The sequence below is a fragment of the Amblyomma americanum genome, chromosome 7, assembly GCF_052857255.1.
Source record: "Amblyomma americanum isolate KBUSLIRL-KWMA chromosome 7, ASM5285725v1, whole genome shotgun sequence".
NCBI lineage: Eukaryota > Metazoa > Arthropoda > Arachnida > Ixodida > Ixodidae > Amblyomma > Amblyomma americanum.
The window spans coordinates 22,943,143-22,960,970 of record NC_135503.1 but is presented as its reverse complement, the minus strand read 5'-3'; the positions used below and the strand labels follow the sequence as shown (position 1 = coordinate 22,960,970).

General features: G+C 46.2%; 1 protein-coding gene across 2 annotated transcripts in view; it reads right to left on the bottom strand.

Moving 5' to 3' along the window:
- The window catches only part of LOC144098681 (uncharacterized), a 198,242-nt gene that overhangs the window by 122,364 nt on the left and 58,050 nt on the right, over window positions 1-17,828 (bottom strand). The window contains exon 2 of one of the 2 annotated variants that reach the window (XM_077631493.1): window positions 7,934-7,965. The exons of the other annotated variant lie outside the window; for it this stretch is intronic. The gene's annotated coding sequence lies outside the window, so the exon portion shown is untranslated. The remainder of the gene's footprint in view (window positions 1-7,933; window positions 7,966-17,828) is intronic. 2 annotated transcript variants of the gene reach the window in all.

The following is a 17,828-nucleotide window of genomic DNA, read 5'->3' as shown; positions in this document are numbered from 1 at the left end:
GTCGCATGTCTGAACTGACAAAAGCGGTGGGAGAGTGCAAGCTGCTCTCTCCCTGTGGCAGTGTGGTATGCGGACGCCCTTGATTTTGGCAGTGGTGTATACCATGTGGGGTTTAAAGCCCAGGAGAACGTACACGTGGGCTATGCTATGAGGAATGCCGTAGCGGAGCACTTCGGTCTAATTCCCACTGCACGCATTTCTCTAAGCTGCACTGACATACCGCACAGGGCGTCTTAGCGGTTCGCACACATCGCAATGCTGTCGCTGCTGCCGGGATTCGCTGCCTCGACCCCGTGTCCAGTGTCAGAATTCCGAAGTATGAGGCGCCGAAGCGGGTTCCCTTAATATTAGTGAGTTAAAACGAGCGTTCTATTGGCGTACAAAAAAAAAAATCCAGCAAACAGGATTCACGAATCTCGAGTTGGCATTGTTTCTTGCGAGAAGCTTATTCCTAAACATTTGATCGTTCATTACTTTCAGGAACAAAAGCTATAGCGCTTGTAGAGCGATCTTGATTCTTACAAGTATTTAAAACATCGCGACGGGACGTGACTGCAGCATGCTGACCTCTTACCCCCTCCGTCGTTTACTGTGAAGAAAATAGTCAATTAAATATATAATTGCACACAGGGAAAGCCAGCTGCTCGTCAATGCCACTAAAGCTCGTTCAGAGCTGGGATTTGATCGTTGTCTGTCCGGTTCCGGAATCACCAAACTGCTCGTCTATGACTGGTCTGGTACTTGCACAATTTCGTACCGCTGGCACCTTTCAGGGGCCTTGGAGACGACATCCAAGGAGCAGGATGGTCCCGCAGTGACCTTAAGCACTAAATGTTGTTACTGCCGCTCTCATCATCACCAAACAGATGAACAGCATGCAACAGCCGCACAAGACATACTTTCTTGGCGCCGTTTCCATATATGCGAAGAGTGTATGGAAAAATGGGAAGCTTTAGGACCTGCACGACGTTTTCGCGACGCGCGTCTGCACTGCACATTATTATTCTCTGAACTCGGGGGCCCAAAAGCGATGCACCCGTAGCATCACGTCTTTTGCAGCGCGCTTTGGAGAAGTTCAGTACTGCTCCTGCTTTGGTTGGATGCAAGGAAGGCGAGGCACGGGGAATCACCTGTGCCAAGCCCTCTCTAGACGGTGGTAGAGGGATAAAGCGTTTGGCACCACAGACTCTATGCCACCCTATCTGGAAGGCCGCAAGCGTTGTTGGCTCAAGAAGTGGTGCGCGAAGCCTACGAAGACACGGTGCTCGGTGCTCCACTCGAATACTTCCGTGCAGTTCTATGAAAGCAGACTCCCAGCTTTATCAAATTAAAGCGGGAACGTGTTCAAACATTGCATCATGCAGGCGCTGCAAACTTTTCTAGGATGAGTAGGTTGATCGCGAATGCACGCTTGATTCGCACATGCCTATAATTGCGCACAGAAAACAGTTTCACGGGGTCTTTGATGCGCCCGCCATCACGAACGGTGCTCTGGGATGCACATAATGCGCTGCAGCCCACATCGACTGATGCGCGAACGCGTTGAAGATTTAGACACCTAGTGGGCAGCACCGACAGAAATATCGCATTATAGAGAGGCGACCGTTCCGGACGACAGCGCCACTGAAGGATTTGTTTATACATTGCATGACCTGCATTGAACTCTGGGTTCGCTTCGTCGTGAGCAGGTTTGCGCAACGCCTCGGCACGCTGCAGTGATTTAGTGAAACGCTTCATCAGCTCACATCGGGGTTGTTTGCTCGAGAGCGCCTTCAGTGATCGCAGCAGGGGCGGATAGGGATAACGAAGACGATGAGACGCAACGCGCCGCTCAACCCTTGCCGCCTACGCCGGCCCGAAGCGGCTTCTTTCTTCGCTCCCCCCGCTGGACTGGGGACTCGAGTTGCACTTCTCGCCACTTCTCGCCTCGGCGCGCGAAAGGACGTGATCCGATTGCGCCGAGAGCGACAGCACACGCCGAGCGGACGGCGGCGCGCGAGTTAGTAATTCGATGCGAGCGCCGCCTGGCAGAAGACGGCGGGAACCTTGCGCCGGTAGCCTCGCGTCATATGCGGCTGCACGTCTAGCCTCTCGAGAGATGCGGAGCGCTGCGATATGAATAGATTGCTCGCATACTTCATCCGACGTGACGAAATTTCTTCAAAAATCACGTCTTATGGCCTGAGCATGTAGTACCTATATTAGAATTTTGGGAGGAATTCGGTGTCTGCGACGCAGTCGAGACAGGGTGCATAAAAGCATTCCGAGAAGTCGGTTGTGCACGGAATCCGCGAGAAACGACTTTGGAATAGCGACGAAGGCTCACTGCTCCATCTATTATTTTTTTATTTTCGACTTCAGTCATCACGTTTGTTCTGCTTTTCAGAGCGTAAAGACGGCATACAGTTGTCTCCCGGGCAAACAATATGCGTTGTTAAGATTATCGGTCCTAGTCTACAAGAAATTACCTTCTTGTGTGCTGACGCTTTGTCAGCCATGCCCTGAAAAATAAAGAGATACCGCTCAACTAAGTGACCGTGTAGAAAAATGTCGGATACATCAAACCTCCAACCACACCGTTCAAGCGTTTCACATAAATCCGCCTCTGATGCAGCCCCTAGACTTCCAATTCCTCATTATCGAACGTAAACCGTTATTACCGTCCTGGATAGAATAACATTACGCTATTCTTAACGTACATTTTAAAGTCCATAATTGTAGTTCGCTGTTGCACATCCTGCACAACTGCTTCCCTCGTTTACTTTGTAGGCCGATTTCATTAGGAAATCAGGGATTACTAATGTGTCCACACTAAACTCCCATACCTCGTTCACCCTAACCCTGCCCTCTGAACAGCTCTTGTAATCATGCTTTGAATAACAGTAGATTGAGGACTGTGGTTCCCATTTCCTGTTTATAACATCCTGCATATTTGCACGCACTCCCAGGAATACATGAGGTTCTTGTACGATTCCTACTCCAGGTGAATTCATAAATGCTAATGCTAATGCTAACACAAATGCTAATGCCCAAAACCAACAAATGTTAAAACCCAATAGCAAGCTTATTAAAATTCAGATATTGAAAAATATATTTTCGACCAGCTTCGATCTCGCTTCCGCCTTCGATTGTTTTCTCGAGTTAACTGTCGATACTTCTGTTTCAGACGTCGGACACAGCGCTGCATTGTGCTCTGCAACATCACAGCCTATGCGAGACGGTTGTTACTACCGCCCTTTCTTATTGATTGCGTTGCGACAAGCTTATAATAAATGAAAATGCAGTAACGGAAAAAAAAAACACACCCAGGACTGTCAGTTTTATAGTTTCGCAGTAGCTCATCTGTTCCTTTTTTTTCTGTTGCTACTTGCCCCAAGATCTCACGAGCAGGCGACAAAAAAGAAAACAGTTATAAAAACAGTAGCAATTTCTCTCTAGTATGTTTGCAAGTTTTGTAGTAACGAACGAGTTTTACGATCGGAATTCCCGCCCAGAAAAAAAAAAAAAGAACTGAAAGCGAATAACATACGTAAATCGCAGAAGGTGACACTTAAATATTTAAAACCCGGTTTTTGAGAGCCTCGCCTGACGAAACACTTACCGAGCAGCCAGCAGACTTCCCTCACTGTAAGACCCAGGAGCAAATAAAGGCTGCTGCTAAGCCCCCGGCGCCCTGGTGATTTCGCTCGTCATTTTTTTTTTTCTCGCTCTGCTGGCACCAGTGAAACGCATCAAAACGCTCGCACTGGAGTCAGCGAGCCATGGTCCCCCCCCCCCCCCTCCCCCCCCCCCCCCCCCTCCACACTTGAGAAAATTGAAAGCACGGCGCCCATGTCGCGGGGCATGCACTTCCCTAAACCAGTTGCGACGAGCAACCGGTTCAAAAGGAGCAGGAACTGCAATAGAGTCTCGAAGATTAAAGCCGTTCGAAACGCTACAGTTTCTCGCTTCGCAAAGTTTTAGGCAGAAGAATGCCGCCTAGCAGTATTTTCTCTTCCCGATGAATAAAAATAGGTATAATTCGTTGCATGCGAAAAAAAAAATAAATAAACCGATGTGAGTACTGGCGCAGCCCCGATCTCGGCCTGAGTCTGATTTCGATTTGTGCCTTGCTCTAGCGAAAATTCTAATAGCAGAAGTAATAGCCTATTCACTTATAGACAACTAATATGCAATTAGTCTAATAAGCAATGTGTTCCTACTTGCTGCGTTTCGTATAACACAAATTAGCTATTTGTTGTCGATAAGCAAATAGGCTGCCAGGATATGAATCAGATAGGCTATTAGATACTCTTTCATTGGGAGGTAGCATTTGAAGCACTGCCGTATTTAGTGGTGGTGTGTAGCCTATAAGTGAAGCTATCTAAATAAATATTACGACTAGATTCTCGGTATGGGTCGTATAAAACAGCAGGTTTTTCTGTAATGTTATGTTAACTGAAGACCGCAATATCTGCTGAAGCGTGAAAGAGTTACTGCCGTTCTTGTTTCAAATTGTCGATGTTAACAACTCTTACACTGATAAAAAACGTATTAGATTAAAAGAGGGCCTATCAATTAAATACAGGAATGTGGTGTAACAATGCAAATTTGTATTAGAATTTTCGATAAGGCACATTGCGGAAATTTAGAAAAAAAATGTTGCCCATATCTAGAAGTTACTGTCACATCCTACGCTGCTCTAATTAATAAGTAATCAAAGAAAGCTTATACCGTATACTTCAGTCAGCAGAACTCTGTTGAAAGGCATTTTCCCTCGCCTATAATCCACAATACACAATACGCACAGCTCTTGAAATTACTGCACGATCATCGCACTCTCTCATTCTGATTTTTCTTCTTAATTTGCATTGCTTTCTTAGCTTGATGCAAAAGGCCAGGATAATGCAAAATATGTCCCGGTTTTTCTATAATTAAAGTTTTCCCCTCATTCTCTTTCATAGTTGGGGTTTCTTCATAAAACTGCGTAATCAATTATTATTGTTAGTGCATGCTATGCTTAGATTTCCACTCAGCGAACTGCCTCCGGTTCGGTCGGTTATTTCGTGGGTTCATCACTGACTTGCTTTCACGTAGAAGCGCAAGGCTTTATTATAAATCGCTTTGGTTAAAATGCTGCCTTTAAGTGTTCATTAAAACATGAAACCCACAATTCAGCTTCACCGCACACAGGGCACTGCAGTGAAGCACCGCTCTGTGACGTTCTCCCAGCCAGCGAGCAAAAGAGAACACTGGATTATTTCTGAAAATTTCGCCAAATTTTTAAAGAGCTGTTGCGCTTGCACCCCAGTGATATAACTGCGACAGTGTTTTTTTTTATTTGTGCCAGAAAGGCGTTTGGAACTGTTGCTTTCGAAGAGATCAAATCTTACCTGTCTGCAATACTGGCGGTTAATATATCTGTAGTGCCTCACTCACTCACTCAATCCCCCACCTCAATCACTTCCTCACCCACCTCACTCACTCACTCACTCACTCACTCACTCACTCACTCACTCACTCACTCACTCACTCACTCACTCACTCACTCACTCACTCACTCACTCACTCACTCAATCGCCGCCTCTCACTGGTTTCCTTGAGAGTAACGTTCATTGCTAGGTATTAAGCCGGTTTTATTTCCTACTCGCAGCAACTTTCTAATCAATGTGTGACTAATAGATAGCTTTCTACCTCCTTTCGCAGCTATATTACAAAATGCGACGCTTTTACCATCAACCTAGTTTGTCATGGACTGAACTTTTTTTCGGAGCGTATTCTTTTCTATGCGAACACCAATACACTGGCGTTCCTTTTTCTTTCGGCGCTAACTATTCGTTTTCCCAACTTTTCAATTAAATTAAAAAAAAGAAAGTCGAAATACGCAACCAATCGCCACTGAAAGTCACAACGCCTCTGACGTTCAGTTCGCTTCCAATCATTCAGTCCCTTGCAAATGACGCGCGATCCCTCGCTAAACCATTCACTGCAATGGACATGCGTGTGCTCAGAAAGCGACGGTGGCGACAGCAGGATTCAGCAGCTTGTGTTCTGCACCACAAACTCTTTGTATCAACAACTGAACGCACAACTGAAGAAGCTGCAAAACATGCAAGACATGAATAGTTAAAATTTATGCTCGCTCAGCATAGATCGCATTCGCAAGCTGCTCGCTGCCTTTCGAATCATACACGCGTTACAAGAGTTTCATAAAATGGAAGCACCCTACGGAGCTCAAGGCACCTCAGTTCGCTCGCTTCGCAAACACAGACCTCATATGCAACGGCTATCAAACTCATCGCATGCTCTTTGCAGTTTTGTGAAAAATGAAAACGTGAAGGGATATCTCATACGCACTCCGCACAGAAGTTAAGCCCAATCGTTATTCTTCGAAAATATTCCGACTGTAGGAAGAATGCCAGTACTATCGACAGCAGCTGTAACGATTAACTGTTAAGTGCTCCGAAAGGAGTGAAATACCGCACTGCAACAAGTGGTCGTGTACTTTTTATAACCTCTGGGCGGCTGTTTACATCGAAATTTATAATCTTAAAACACAGGCTTCCATTAGCTGTGCACCAAAATGTGAATTTCTTCTTACAGTGCGGAGATTCCACCCTGTAGAATACACAATACCGCAAAATAAAAAAAAAACCTTAAAACCTTAAACCTTAAGAAACAGAAACGAAGTACGTGTATCAGTATATTACAGCGTAGAAGCTATTAACGAGCTTGAAAAGCACGGTTGTAAAATCACGCCCGCTACCACGCCGCCTTACGCAAGAGCAACTGTGCGAAGTTTGTGTTCCAGAGTCCAGTTTCGCGCTGCTCAAACGGCGGCTAGCGATGCCCCATCTTGCGAAAGCACATCTGCATCGTTTTATCCCCGGCAGTAACGCGACATCTCATGCATATTCACGCAGTCGTCAGCATTGCCCGTGAGGTCGCTTACTCGCGGCGTTTTTCGCCTCCCGCACTCGACGAGATCGTCGTCTCTCACGTCCCCATTGTCCCTCGCTCTTAGTTTACGGCCGAAAACTCGGGACATTTATCGTCGGAAAACATGCCCGACCCAGGAGTGGTGCTTTGTATTCTACCTGTGACTCTGTTGCTACTCTATTTCTTCCATTCTCTTTCAGTGTTTCTTCCTTTCATTTTTTCAATTTTTCTTTCTCCCCTTTATTTCTTTCTTTCTTTCATTCTCTCTATTTTTTTCTTTCTTTCTTTCTTCCTCCATTTCTCTCTCCTTCCTTCCTTCCTTCCTTCCTTCCTTCCTTCCTTCCTTCCTTCCTCCATTTCTCTCTCCTCCCTCCCTCCCTCCCTCCACCACTTCCTCTCTCGCTCCGTCTCTCCCTCCCTCTCTTCCTTCTTTCCTTCCTCCATTTCTCTCTCCTCCCTCCCTTCCATCCTTCCTCCATTTCTCCTATCTCTGCCTCTCCCTACCTCCCTCCCTCCCTCTCTATTTCCCTCTCTTCCTTCCTTCCTTTCATTCTTTCCTTCTTTCCCCTTTACATTCTTTTTCCTTCTTCCTCTCTTGCTTCCTTCACCCTTTCTTTCGCAGACAAGAATGAAAGCACAGAACTGTGGCCAGCTGTCAGAATGAAAGAAGAGGCTGAAGGCTGGCAACAATTGAGTCGCGAGCGCTGGCGGTGCGCCGTTGGTGATAACGAGAGTGATGGATGAGGATAAATGAATCTGTAGACGGGGGAAGCATTCTACTTTGAAGGCCTGTCTCGGCCGGAACACTAAAATAAGAAATAAAACAACAACCTGCGGGATAAAAAAAAAATGATGCAAAAATTTCAAACTTAACGCACACTGTCACCCGTCTGCCTTTTGCGAATTTCAGGGAGTAAATGCGCGGCTTAAAATTTGGAAAAGAGTGTTCGTCTCGAACTTGAGTAGCGCACGTCCTTGATACGTGCCTCAAGGATAAAAAAAACTGCATCCTTACCTTCCTTGTGCCTTCACAGCGCAGATCGGTATCTGAAAAGAAGCGGAAAAGAAAGAAATACGTCACATTTCTACACGACGAAAATGAATAAACATGCGCAATGACCACTGGCCATCCGGTGGACACGAGCTCAAGGATCGCGGTCTCAGCAAATCAACCTAAGCTAAAACTAGGACGCCTTTAAAAAAAAACTAAAGACGACATTTCTATGAGCGCAGTGGCGTTTTATTGTTAGAACACTGCAGTGTTGGAACACTATTCGGACTTGAACTTCAGTCAGATGTTTATTTAATCGCAGGACTCAACGGTGGGAAAAAATATTAGAGACGATAATTTCGATCAGTGATTCTAGCTATGAACTTAACGAATGATTGACAGGAAAAAGACCCGTGCATTGCACTTAATTGCCAATATCAGCCTGCAAAACAGCTCCTCTGTTTGCTTTTGATGGCGAGAGTACACAAAGAGTCCTTTCACTGAAACACTCTAGTACGGACTCAAGCGTTCCAGTACCCATGCCACCACTTTGTACGCAACCCTACCGAGAGAGACCGGCAATTTTCTGCTAACAACGACGGTATATCCATACTTAGGTCTCCAGTGAAAAGCCCGGGTCATCACAATTACACCAAGGGCAGCATACTGACAGCCGTCTCTCATTCCCGTTAAGGAGTACCACGTACGGATCCTTACGAAGAACCTCTCTCAGCACCTCCCTCTCCACACGCTTCGTCGCCTCCCGTCGAGGCCCGTTCAGCCGTTGCTCTCCCCCTCTTCCGCGCTGTTGCGTTTCCTCTTTGCTCTGCAGCGCACGTCAGCGCTTGTTAGCGCGGCGCGCTCCGAGCGATGTGGTCTGTCCACGGGATCTCGACACGGGTCCCTTAATGGCCCTCATCAGGGAAGGTCCGCATGGCTCGGCACGGGACGAGGCGGAGAGAGTGATAGCAGGAAACCCGCCGCGGTTCCTGAACAACGCAGCCGCTAAAACCCGATTACGTGAGCGTGCGTCCGTGCTTAGAGGCACGAGCGATGTTCGGCCCCCGAAAAGCCACCTTCCCTGACTCCCGTGTCGGCGTAGGCGATTCTGACGAGAGCGCCTGGCACGCCGAGGTGGGGGAGGCTATCCGCGGAATTTCCCTATTACGACAGTGAGTCGGGCTCATCGCCGGCGCACCGCAAACGCGGTTACGCGAGTGGTTTGTCTTTTCCTTCCCCCCCCCCCCTCCTTGCGTCACGCCGGAAAGTGCGGGCCACTTCGAGCAGGTTGGATATGCACACAGCGATGCCGAGATAGGACAAGCAAACGATTAATCTCTGTTGAAGTACGGTGTTTGTCTCTCGAGTTTCCATGGCGCCGTCTTCTGCAGGTTAATGAAATCAAATTTATTTCTGCCTTGAAAAGGTACAGACAGCGGAGGCGCAGAAAACGCTGTAAGCTACAGCTTGACAAAGCCGCAGCCCCCTTTCGTTTGGCAGGGGCTTGACAGCAAGGCTTATAAAACAAAGGCAATTGGTCAACGTATCAACACGTATAAAATAATGAAACTACACGATGAAGAAACGATGAAGAAAACGATGTCTGCGCAGACTACGGCGTATTACTTTTCGTCTAATTGGCATCGTTCATAGAAGACCCGTATTATCGAAGGTGTGCGCTTCACTGTAGTTAGGAAACAGCACCTGAGTTCCAGTAGATAGATCAGTATCCTGAAAACGCGCGCAGCACCTCATATCCGGCGGCGAAAAAACCAACAACAAACTCGCAACAAGCGCTTACAAATCTTATTCAACTACTTTTCTTTTTGTTTCTTTCATAGAGAAACGTCATGTGTGGCAAGGCTTCCAACTTAAATTATTCCTCAATATCAATTTTTTTTTTCTTTTTTACTAAATCATTCACGCCATTCAGGAGAAAATGTGCGAATATCCTTGCCATGCATAAGTGCATCGCGCGCATCAATAGTAAGGCTAACCGTTAATAAGGCTAGCCATGTAAGCAAAAGGAAGTGCGAACACCACGCTGCCGCAAACAGAAAAGAAAGAAAGAAAGAAGAAAACATCTGCTTGCAGGGCTAAAGAAAAATTACGCAGTGATCAGACACGTGATGCGACCACTCTGCGAAAGCAGTTGGATTTGCCTTCGATGATTACTTTGATGTGTTTACTGTAAAAATAGCTTGACTTTAAGCTGAGTTTTCACACGCATGACAAAATTTATCTGGATGATGAAGGTGCCTGCTGGTGGGTCGAGGCCGGCTGGTGGGTAGTGCTTCTGAAAGAGGGAGGTGTAGGGCGAAGGCTCCTGGCTTGGGTCGGAGGCATCATTTCGATGAAAAGCAATTAAGGTATGGGGGGGGGGGGGGGATATGCAACAACCAACGCCATAAACTGTAAGCGAGCGGAAGCAATCTATCCCTTCCCGACGCTACAGGTTCCTGGCAAAACTGCCCTCGCCAATACGTAAGCGTGCTGCCGGAAACACGAGCGCCGGAGATCGCGAGATATCATGGAGAGCAGAAAGAGATCACCCAGACCGCATGCAAAGCACCCGCATACAAAGCGGTCATAAAAAATGGACCGCCTTACTCGGCGGAGCCGTTATCTTGCTCATTAGCGATTCCCCTTTCCGGAGCGACACCCGATCATTTAATTTGACGCCGTGATACATTGGTCGTTACGCGGCCCGCGCCGCCTGTCGGATATGGAGCCAAACACGCGGAAGCCGGAAGGCCGCTGTACGGATGGCCGTCCGTATTTGTATATACCCACTGCAGACGGTGTGCATCCAGTTTCAGTATGCGCCAACGGTGACGGTAGCTTTTTCTTTTCTTTTGTTCTAGTGGACTGTCTTGCCGCTGAGTCAAGCTTTTTTTCTTTCTTTTTCTTTGTTTTGTTTATTTCCACACCGACAAGCTTGTTTCTTCCGGCCAACGATCAGGGTCTGTCCTGGCCGTTTTTCTTACATTTCAATGCTGGAATCGATAAGGTTCAATGAAATCGATAAGGTTCAATGTCTGTCGACTGGGCTCATATGGTTCGGAAAACAAAGAAAGAAGCTACGTGCACCAAAAACACAATCTTTCTGGTTTCTAAATCTTACCAAGAGAGGAAACTAATATGATTCCCGTGCTGACGGAATGAGCCACGCTCATTGTTAAATAAATAAATAAATAAATAAATAAATAAATAAATAAATAAATAAATAAATAAATAAATAAATAAATAAATAAATCATTCGTTGATTCGTTTGCTCGTTCCAGGTTTTCTTCAGCCAAAAAAAAAAAATTGCCCGAGGTGACGCAGAGAAAGGCATAGACTGCCTGAGCAGGCCACGCCTCTCGTGAGGCAAGCTGGCGGAGTTGACATGCTGGATGAAACAACGCACAATGAACATAAAAAGCTACAAAAAAAACAGCGGCATTGCATGAACAAAGCCAGATGCATATTTTAAACAATAATAAAGTTTACAATTACAAAGACTAGGTTTACCTCTAAAATAAACGCATCTTAACCAGAGCTAAAGCATTTGAAAAAAAAATAAGATATACCAGAGAGAGATAACAGCGCGTTTAGACCGCATCATAACGTTCGTTTGTTAGAATTGCTCTAATCACACTTTTATATTTACGTGTAGAAGCGGTTTTAATAATTTTAAATATCCAATAATATATCGTTTTTTTTTTTCTATGGTTTTACCCGCAACTAATTAATGAAGCTGAGATAGGCATTCGTCATGTGTTTAGCGTCTCTTGGCCGGAGTTACCCTTGCATCAGAAAGGTACATTTTCATCATCGATTAGTTTTCTAAACGCATAGTTTTGTTGAACCATGAATGCACCCACAGTACTACAAGGAAATCGTTGCAACTGATGCAGCACAGCGCTGTCTAGGAGTGACGCATAAATTTTAAAAAAATCTTAATCAACGCTTCGTGTTTCGTTTTTGGCACCCAGCACATATATAAGGAGGAGCGTGTTTATCCACACAGCCATAGGATGGGCGCATATCGCGTGAAGCAGAAGCACTAAAATTAATTAGTGTTGCAAAAAAAAAACGCTTAAAAATTCTGTGCTTACAAAACAAACCTGTATAAACCGGCCTTTTTCAGCCAGTTTTCTTTTCATTATGATTTTTGTTTCATTACACTGTTGTGTTCTTCTTTTTCTCTTTAACGCTCTGTTTGCCCGGAACGGCTCGAGACTATCGCTTGTAATTCCACTGGGCGTAAACAGCGAACGGCCAGTTAGCGAAGGCTTCGGAAACTTGAGCCCTCTTGTTAGCGGCGATAACAATTTGGAACCCTTTTTTTTTTTCAATCAGCAAAGGGCAAAAACACCCGCTGCGCAAACAACCTGTTGCCCAGCAACGCACACCCGAAGGTAAAAGAAGCACTCAAAGAAAATAAAACAAACGCAGTTATTGTCGAGAAACCATAGAATATCTCTCGCTACAGTTAACAAAAGCGGTTCGGATCAGTGGATGAAAGAACCAGAAACCAGAAATATCAACCAAAAATAGAGTAATACAGGTAGTTTAACAGGCGCACAGACGCGTGGCAACGTATAAGCTGCAGTGCAGACAACAGGCGGCAATAAAAAGTGCAGCCGAGATGGAAGAAACTATTTTGTTTCATTTTGTTCCACTAAAATGAAGCGAGGAAAAGGGCACGTGTCTAGGAACTGTTAGGAAGTGACTATGAGAGCAAAAACTACAAAAAAAACTTTTTGAACGAAAATAAACTTTTTGGACGGCGCCCACGCGGATTAGCATTCCTTCCCTGTTCCAACCGGCATACCATGCGAACAGGAACCTTGGCATATGGAGTAGCAACAGGTTCTGTTATCTGACAACAGCACACCGCTCCAAAGACACGGCACGGCTTGCTTTTATTGTTTGTTTAGAAAAAAATTTCCTTAGATACAACGAACATTTCAGTTAGTGCGTTAACCCGAAGGTTGACCACTGGAAGATGTCGCCGTATCGAGGTAGGACTTGAGTCCATTGCCAGCCCTGATATTTGTCAGTTCTCGCCTAAGCTAAGGCTGGCACCCCAAAACTAGTGTAAATTTCCAACCGCGGTCTTATTTATCTTCAATTCCTCCTACAGGCCATCCAAAACCGGGCAGCACGTTTCATGACCTCGCAGTACAAACCTCGGCTCAGTGGTACTGTCATGAAATCATCTCTCGGTCTGAAATCATTAGCGCTTCGCCGAAAAATTTCAATTCTGTGCCTCTTCCACAAACTGTACTTTAACTTTCCAGCACTTCGGGGAAACCTCGTGCGCACTCCGGTAGGATCATCTCACCGCTTATTTAATCCCTGTAGCATACAACGCTTGCACGGCTCCACCAACGCACTCAACAAATCGTTTCTTCCTTGTGCGATTGAATTCTGGAATAACCTACCCGAAAACATTGTTGTTGAGACTAATCCTTCCAACTTTAGGCAGCTACTCATCGAACATTTCCAAGAATAATAAAACTTTCCTATACCCGGTGTCAGCTACGATGCACTGTAAATCGACCAAACACTTTGTTGAACACGTTCTATTACTGTAGTGTGTATTTCTGTGTGCTTCTTCTTCACATTTTCTTTGACTGACTGTATTAATTTGTCTCTTTTACTTTGCCTAGTTTTCTCAATTTTGTTTGCCTTTTCATATGTATGACCGTCGGACACTATGCATCCCCCCCCCCCCTTATGTAATATCCCTACGGGACCCTTAAGGGTTAATAAATGATGATGATGACAGCCTAGTGGACTAGTGGTTTGAGCATCCGCTTCGCATGCGGGAAGTGCGCAGTTCGATCCCCAATCCCGCCCTGTTTCCACCGGTGATACAATCAGTACAAGCTTTGCCCTGACCTCGTACTCGGCTTCATTGGCATGAAATTCTTGAAAAATGGGTTTTTGACCACACCTTGATAAGATCAAAACAACCTAAGCCATGACACTCTTTGGCCACATATGCCGTTGTGCCACAGAAATTCATCGCCGTCATAATATTACTCTGATTCACCTCTCAAGGCGTGCTTGGTCCGAATTCTTCACCGTAAGCTCGTTATACTGCCGCAGTAACGAGTGCAGAGTTCACATCGTCCTTAAGTACACAACCAACCTGCACAAAGAACAAGACTGCTCAGAGACGACAAAGTAACGTTTTTAGAGCAGCTAGCAAAAATTAAACAGTTAAGTACAAGAAGGAGCCAGGCTCCAAGCCAAGCTGTTATCTTTTACTATCAACTACTATCTTTTAATTGGTTTTTGGGGAAAGAAAAGGGCGCAGTATCTGTCTCATATATCATTGGACACCTGAACCGCGCCGTAAGGGGAGGGATTGGTTAGCGCACTGTACTTATACAACTACTATCCCCGGTGCCATTTCTTGTACAAACGGAAAATGACCTGCATCTGAACTGAAACAAAAAAATATATTACAACAATATTCATGTCAAAGAAAAAAAACAATTCCATAACTCAAATATAACCTTGGTCATGGAAGAAAAATTCCTGCTGCTCCGGGGCTCAAATCTGAGACCACTGCCGGACTACGGCAGTCGGCCTACTAAGTTGACCAAGCGCCGGAAAGAACAGTTCTTTCCAGGGTCGATTCACCCGCCGCGGTGGCTCAGTGGTTAGGGCGCTAGACTACTGATCCGGAGTTCCCGGGTTCAAACCCGACCGCGGCGGCTGCGTTTTTGTGGAGGAAAAACGCTAAGGCGCCCGTGCGCTGTGCGATGTCAGTGCACGTTAAAGATCCCCAGGTGGTCGAAATTATTCCGGAGCCCTCCACTACGGCACCTCTTTCTTCCTTTCTTCTTTCACTCCCTCCTTTATCCCTTCCTTTACGGCGCGGTTCAGGTGTCCGCCGATATATGAGACAGATACTGCGCCATTTGCTTTCCACAAAAACACATTATTATCATTATTCAGGTCGATTCTGTTACCGATGTAGCTTTGACACTGACCGCTGCCACGGCCATTTTTTTAACAGAAGAACGGAATTAGTTTAGGGAGGTGGCGGGTGTCTGAAGGTTGGTTCGTTGGTTGGCCTCAAATAGAGATTGCACGTACCCACTACGGGGGAGTGGCCAAGACAAAGGCGGTTAATTGCTGGAAACAGGAGCGTTTTGAAGAGAAAAGGAGTAGTAATATTATATAGGCTCACAGATTGGACGACGCAAAGAAAGAGGTTCTCTTAACATGAAGATCAAAGACAGGACAATTGCTTTATGTGCCTAATCGTATACAACGCCTGTAATACGTTTCAATTTTGCACTGGCTGAAAGAAGGGGTGTAAGTTATCTTTTCCTTTTTCTCGTTGTCATGTCACCTTGTAGTGACGCAATGCGTGACGTCACTGCGTCCTGACCAATTAGCGTGCCAAGTGGTCTCTCCTTGCAGTACAGGCTCCAACTTGGACAGCGAGGCTGCAAAACCGGGTGAACAGCTACGTATATAGTAACAGCCTACGCTGTACAAGACTCCTTCGAAAACATTGCCCCGGAACGCCGGCATTTGGAAGCACGAAAGCGAAGGAACGCGGTGGGGAAGCTCGAAATGAATACCATTTTCCCTGGAATACCATTTTCAACTCTCACCGTGAGCAAACTCCCCCAAGACTCATTTTGCTTCAAACAGCGAATTCGGGATCGACCCGAACGTCTCGCTTTGCGCAGATGTAAGTTAATCACTGGCTCTGGCAACCGCGCTCCGCAGACGGGACACGGACGAAGGATCTAAACGGGCCCCAGGTGTGCGAACCGGTCGTCCGACGGAAAACTGCGGTCTTCCACAGACAGATTCGGCGAACGCCGGTTTCCGAGAACTCGATCACCACGCTGACGAAAAGGCTCTCTCCACCATCGCGGCGCAAACCAAGCTGCCCTAAGCCTGTAAGCAGCGTTCTCTGGAAAATGAACTGTAGTTCAGTGACTTACAAGGTTGGTCGAGCAGTGCCAGTTCCTGACAATTCCTTGAATGCTTTGACTAATCTAGCACCCGCATATAACGTAGCTAAGCCGGCGGAAAATGACAAGACATCCTTGCGCGCTAACAGACCTGAGAATTCGGCCGCCGATTGGCTGGCGTCGCGATGCATAGTTTTAGCAAGACAGAATAATTAGCGAGGCGGAGGCGGGAACTGAGAGCACGCAGAGATGCTGCTGATTCAGTCCTGCGACTTACATAAATATAAAAAAAAAATCTGAACATTTTTAGCCAAGTTCCTCTAGACCAGACCGCGCACTTTGCTAATGAAAGACGCTTTGCAAGCCTGTGTCTTGTTGATATCGCGCAACACGTACCACTGTGGTAACAACGGAAAGGCAGTCGTGAGTATCACTACCCAGGCAAGACCTCGCACGCTGCCGCGGTGTATGCGTGAGTGCGTTTGTGTGCATGTATGTGTACGCGCGTTTATGTGCGCGTTGGTGTGCGGTGCGTGCTGAACCTTAAATGAAGACTGTCCCGTGACAAATCTACACACCATGTAGTTGTAGCTGCCTCGTTTGCAGGGTGTGACAGTGGGTTACCGAATCCTTCAGATGTACCTTTAAGAGCGTTAGCTCTTACTCATCACGTCTCTTGATTTCTTGGGGTCTGCTACCACCTCCCATTGGCGTGAAATTTTCTGAATAGTAAATCGATATAGCAACCCAATTGGTGACATCATCAGTATATCGAATTGGTGATTGATTAGTGACGTCACTGTTATATCCAATTGGTGATTGATTGGTGACGTCACTTATAAATCCAAGATGCCCACCAATAATGGTAATTAAGTGATGACGTCATTCATTAATCCAATATGGCGGCCGACTTAGGCTGCCACGTGACTATGGCGTCATAACCCAAGATGGCGCCAAATTCGGGCGCCAATAATGACGTAAAAATCTGATGTGACGGACAGAAGTGAAACCGCGTGATTATGACGCCAAATAATTTCTAGTAAACTAAACAGCTAACGCTCGTTACTTGAACGTCTTCCAGAAAGTGGCGGCAAGCTTTTTTTTATCGGGCAATCATTCAGCGTTGCTGAACGGCGGTGACTAAACTTGATGGCACCCCTTGAAACAACGCATCAGCAAATGACAGTACCACGCGAGAAAAAAAAAACAGCTAAAGAAATAAACCATCACCACTTACCGCTACCCAGACATAGAGAGGCAGCGCTCCGCATAGCACGCAAATTATATGCGCGCCACACTGGACTGATCATACGTGCGTGAAGTATCTCGCCCAAGTTCGCACACATCGCAGCGTCAGTGCCGACTTCATTAATCTTTTACGCTGAACCTGCCTACCGAACTGAGTCTCCATTCCATCGGCAGAACGTGGGAAAAACACCGAACGCGTTCCATCAGAGTGCCAGTTTGAATAAGTGCAAGAATGAGCATTGCGAAGTGAAAGCCTATGTGGTACGTACAAGAACTACAGAGAAAAAAAATGCGACAAGCTTTTTTTTTTTCGAGCAGCGTTTCCAAGATTATGCTTTTTTAACATATCTCTCTCTTTCTCTCTGTTTACAACAACTCTTGAGCAACCCAAAAAAAAAAAATCTAGCCGGAACAGCAAGAGTGCAGATTTTCGTAGTGGTAGCAGGTGGTGAAGCGCGGCTCTGAGGCGCGTGCTTCGAATACATTTCGCTGTGGTTCATTAACGGGGATAATTTCTGCCAGCTCACGTACGGAAATGGGGCCCCCTACACGCAGGGACGCGGTGAGTTCCAGCTAGAGGCGTGGTCCCCCGAAGTGCACATGCATAAGCACGACAGAGCTTTGAGTACCACCACGGTATTTTTTTTTTAGTTTTGGTGGCAATACGTTCGCCTCAGACAAGCTGGTAGGGCGCTCTAAACGTTGAGGCGGCTTTTAACGAAAACCGCCAAACC